This window comes from Melitaea cinxia, chromosome 30 (assembly GCF_905220565.1).
Source record: "Melitaea cinxia chromosome 30, ilMelCinx1.1, whole genome shotgun sequence".
In the NCBI taxonomy this organism is placed as follows: Eukaryota; Metazoa; Arthropoda; class Insecta; order Lepidoptera; family Nymphalidae; genus Melitaea; species Melitaea cinxia.
The window spans coordinates 1,246,343-1,252,148 of record NC_059423.1 but is presented as its reverse complement, the minus strand read 5'-3'; the positions used below and the strand labels follow the sequence as shown (position 1 = coordinate 1,252,148).

Genomic DNA, 5,806 nt, shown 5'->3' with positions numbered 1-5,806 from the left:
GTTATACTTCATTGGTTAGCTAGCTTTACGTGCTAACTTCTTCGTTGACTAGCTGACTTCAGGGTGTCGGCTTTTTTCGTCACATAATTTTTCCCAACAGCGCCAAAAGGAGTATAACTAAAAAAATATTTCATTTAAGTAGGCTTCAAAATTTTTTTGTCTTTATAATCTTAGTATAATATTTCAAACTCGCTGTGCCTGCGACTTCATCCGCGTGGAATTTAACAAAAAAAAAGTTATAGTACAGTTCGCAGAGTTATAAAATAAATCGATTTCTAAAATAAAAGTAGCCTAAGTTACTCCTTATTTCATCAGCTATCCGCCAGTGAAAGTCCCATCAAAATCGGTCCAGCCGTTTCAGAGATTAGCCGGAACAAGCAGGCAAACAGACTAAAAAGAAATTGTAAAAAAAATTTTTGGTATATGTACCATCCATCATACCATTGTATGTATACATCCATATATATTTATTATTTTAATATCACAAACAGACACTCCAATTTTATTTATTTGTATAGATGGTCGAAATGTTCTCAAAATTTACGACAAGTAACAGTCGACGCAGACAGTTAGACGTACGTGTCATCTAATATGTGCCTATTGTGAGATGATGACTGTTGCTTTTTGCTACTGTCACAGCGCGGGAACTTAATGAACTGTCACAACCTGACTGGCGCAAACTTTTTTTTTTTAATTTACAAGCTGACCCGACAACTCACTTAGGACTTAGGGTTTTTCATATTATAGAAATTACTATAGATGAATAGAAACCCCAAAGGTTGTCTGGAAGAGATCGCTCTTTCAGCGATAAGACCGCTTTTGTACATCTTTCATTTTATGTTATTATTATTATTATTATTTTATGGTGGACAATAAAGAGTATTATTATTATTATTATTATTATCAAACACAGTGGACCCACAACGTATCATTATTAATTCATCGACACCTCCGAACACAGCAGCAGTAGAAAGTGTCTGTCGATGTGAAAACGTTTAGTTTCTAGTTTAGAGTCTGTTCGTATGTGAAACGTTTTTAAGAACTTATTTTACTTAAAGCCATCATGCGCAAGAGGTGCGCGTCATTACTTAAGCGTTTCCGCGGCAGCCACAATAGTATTCTGAAAGTGTTTGTAGATCGATGGGAGAGTCCTATGCTGCGACATTGGATAAAGCTCCATGTAATAGAATGTAAATATAAAAATGTTATAAATTTTCAACCTTAAATTTTCTGAACTAACACTAGGTTATAAGAAATATTGTTACTAACACTATATGGGCTAGTCCTGAAATAAATGTTATTATTATTATTATTATGTATTTTTTAGTTATTTACACTACACACATCATCATTTCAGTCCGTTACAGTCCACTGCTGGACATAGGCCTGCACAACTTCGCGCCAAAAATTGCGCGAACTGATGTATGTTGTCACACCACCACCACGCTGGTCACCACGCCCACCACGTTGGACAGGCGGGTTGGTGACCGCAGGGCTGGCTTGGCACTACATACACACACAGTGAAAAATTATGTGATAATACAATGAAAAATGCAGTCGAATCGAGAACCTCCTCTATTTTTCGAAGTCGGTTAACTAGACAAACGTGATAAAATATATAGGTTTACGCGAATAACGTAATAATCATTTATTTTAAATGTATTATTTACCTTATTAAAAATTATGATATATTAGATAAATAAAAAATAACAATTTTTAATGATTTATAAGTAAAGAAGAAGCTATACGTAAAATTGGCACAATAATTAATAGCCCGGCTAGCTCAGTCGGTAGAGCATGAGACTCTTAATCTCAGGGTCGTGGGTTCGAGCCCCACGTTGGGCGGTAAATAATTTTGATTTTTTTTAAAATTAAGATTGATTTTTCATGTTTTATTTTTTTTTCTTTAAAATAAAAAAAATGTTTATAGTTTTATTCTGTACTTGTTCTATACTAATATTATAAAGAGGTAAAGTTTCTAGCTTTATTTGTTTGTAGGGGGTAATCTTCGCAAATACTGATCTAATAATGAAAATTCTTTCACTAACAGAAAGCTACACTATTCAGAAGTGATATAGGCTATATTTTGTTGTGATTGAACAAAAAATTCAGTGAAAAATAATAGTATATGTAAATCAAGTCGGATAAATACGAGCGAGACGAAAACTTTACTATACATTTGCATTACAAAAATAATTAACGCCAAGCGAAGTGGGCACAGTTTTAAATAAATTAATATAAACATAATAATAATAATAGTCGACATTCAAGACGAGAACACAATTTTAAAACCTCTTTTAAATACTCCAAGGGGGTGTTTTTCTTTACTGTATAAAACAAATAAATATTAACAGCACACGTTTAACAAAACACCATAAACCCCACTTCAGAAAAAAAAATATAAATGAAATAAATAAAATATGTTTTCAATTCGCAAAAAAAAAACACGAAATTTACAAAAATACATACAGACTGACAACCTTTTCTTTTATATTATGTCGATTTTATATTATTTAAATTATAAATAACCTAATTTCGATTAAAAAGTCTCTGATAACCAAAGTATAAATTAATCGGCAGATGATTACGTAAATAAAGATAACGTGGTCTATTAGCGTTGGCTTTCAACAGACTTTAAGAGGTTCTCGATTGGGTTTTATTTCTTTAATGTATGTTATCTCAGGATTTTTGACTGGATAAACCGATTTTGATGGGTTTTTTTATTCGAAAATTCGTGCGTGTCATGTGGTCCCATTTAAATTTAATTGAGATCTGTCAAGTACTTTTCGAGTTACATCTAATAATGTGTATTTACTTGAGTATTTTTTCGTCAACCTACGTTGTATAATACAACAAAGCATTGTACAATATAAAAAACAGCACATATCCTATTTAACCGACTTACAAAAAAAGGAGGAGGTTGTATTTTTCGATTCGATTGTATTTTTTTTTACGTATTGTTAGTTACCTCAGAACTTTTGAACATTAACATACATTAAAAAAATGCAATCGAATTAAAAACATCTTCCTTTTTTGGAACTCGGTTAAAAATAATCATTCAAAAGCTGCTTTTGAAACCGACTCAAATCAGTTTTTTTTTTGTTAGAAAAAACGCACTTAACACTTCAAAGCCAGCTTGTAATGTCAAGGGCTCTTACTCAAGAGATAAGCGGGGGGTTATGCGTAAGTGTGAAATTAGAAACGGTCAAAGCACGTGACTTTACTTAACAAGAGATTCGTAAAATTTTATTTGAACGAGTTTTGAATTGGGGTATATTTTTTGAAGTAAAACTTCTTTACGTACGGGAGTAAGCGAAGTTACGAAAAGTGTGACGGGCGAGGCGAACGGAAGCTGAGGTCGAGATATAAGTTGATGAAGATAGAAAGAGAGAGAAATAATGTCAAAAAAATAATATTCTTACCGGGTAACATTGATTAATACAGTGTACGGTGAGAAATGATTGACAACTATAAAATACAAAACAGCACTTTATATCACCGTAATAAGACATATAATTGATAAATAAACAATTGTAAACATTCAAAATTCAACCCCATCTCCTTTTTAATATGTCTCACATTCCTGTGTCCATTTTATGTAACATATGGTTAATGTAGTAGTATGTTCCTTTCTTGCTGACCATAATATGTGAAGGATGTTGAATTGGGCAAAAAAATAATAATAAAAAGAAATTATAATGTTTTAGATCGATATGTGTTTAAAATTATCTATAGGTATTTATATGTTTTTTTTTTCTTTAATAATTATATAAGTCTATCATATCGTAGTTTTTATCTATTTATTATTGATTTTTCCTCCTTAATTTGTGCACACGTCTAACCGCTGCTACTGTATCGTGTCCAGTACCCAAAGGTTATCTGGAAGAAATCGCTATTTAGCGATAAGATCGCCTTTGTACATCTTGTATTGTATCTTTCTTTATATGTGTCTGTATTTTGGTGTACATTAAGAATAAATAAATAAATAAAAATATAGGTATTTGAGATTTTACCACAGATGAAAAAAAAGGCAGATGTTATTTCCCTGTAAACTTCTGTAAGGTCGAGGCACTTCCACAGTGTGACTGCTCCAGATTTTGAGCGAGATAATCTGCCTATTTGAACTATTAACCACCGACGGTTACCAAAACCTGCCTGCCCTATGACTATGGGCAACACGCATGAGTTCACGCCATTTTTGGCGCGCGAACTTGTGGAGACCTATGTCCAGCAGTGGACTGCGATAGGCTGAAGTGTGCCAGAACTATTAAATGGTCTATTAGCAATTTTTATTAGAGTAAATTGGATCAATGCAGGGTTGATTGGGTCATTAAGGACCACAAAACCACAAAAAAAAAAAAACGAAATATTCCTATTAAAATCCTTTCCTTGAACAATGCTGTGTAGATTATTATTAAGCTCTAGAAACACCTAATATGCAAATTTAGTGTTTAATTATACTTACAGAAACTTTAAATCAAACACCATCATAATCGTTTCAGCAATTATTAACTGAAAAAATATAAAAAATATATTTTAGTTATTATACAATACACATATTAGTTTTAAAATAAAATAAATATTTTTCTTAATGGTTTTTCTTTCAATGCGAAAAAAATAATTAAAATTCAGTCAAATTTTTTAAACTTAAGATAACAAAAAATGCAAAGTTAGTATTATATCGATTTCAAGATGGCGTACGACCCAGCTTAGGGGTAAGCCATTTGGCTGGCATCCCATGGGGGAAGGGGATGTGATTCCATCCGTCTGGATGTCGCGACAGCGCGGCGCTGTTTTACGTATAATTTAAACATTCCCGGAATATTCGGGAAGGCTTTTAGTTCATTAATTTACTATGACACGTATATTATAGTTCAATTTAATTTTTCAGTTAAATCATCTTTGTAATACATTAGAACAATATTATTTACACAATTGTGTTTGCCAATTTATATCGACAAGTAAAGGTTAATAACATATATGGCAAAACAATACGTTTGCGGGGTCAGATAATACATAAATAGAGCAATGTCTCCCCTTAAGTACCAGGAGCCCTTAGGTGACTAAGAGTTCATTTATACACACATATATAAAATACATAAATAGTGAAATGTATGTTCTAAAAGTACCAGGAACCTATTGGTGACTAAGATCTTTTTATAAATAATCTTTACCCTTAATAACTAACTACATACTACCAAAATTCCAAGCGTAGTTGAGCAGTTTTATTAACAGCTCTTTGGTTATGAAACCCTTAAAATATGTTCTAACCTAATCTAACCATGAGACATAAGAATAGAAAAAAAAATCCATATAAATACTGCGACATCTCCCCTAAAGTACCAGGAACACAGAGGTGACTAAGATGTTTTGAGGATAACCTTTCCCCTTTACAGCACAGACGTCGTAAATTTACGAACTATTCATGACTCAAATGTAAAATTATACATTTACAGCTGAAAATAAATAAATCGCGAAGTAATTGGGATATCTTAAATTAATTTTGTATACCTATTTGTTATTCTTTACAATGATTCCTACTTAAAATTCTATTAAAAAATGTGTGTATGAGTCCGCTCCGTATTGCGAATGCCGTTTGCTCCTTATAGAATCAAATTATAATAACTCATTAAAATAATAAAATTTATGCTTGTATATCTATACAGTAGTGCTCTGACGTCGGTACAGTAAATGCTGGTATACTGCTGTCTTACGTAAACAGCTAAAACATTGTAAAACCTCGTTCTCATCGTTTCACATGATTTCACACACCCCATATAAGTAAATTCCAGTTAAAATATCATTC

General features: G+C 32.1%; 1 non-coding gene across 1 annotated transcript; it reads left to right on the top strand.

The window, feature by feature from the left end:
• The first annotated feature begins 1,772 nt into the window (after positions 1–1,772).
• On the top strand, positions 1,773–1,845 carry Trnak-cuu. The gene has a single exon. It is a non-coding gene; the product is annotated as a tRNA-Lys (tRNA).
• The last annotated feature ends 3,961 nt before the right edge of the window (positions 1,846–5,806 follow it).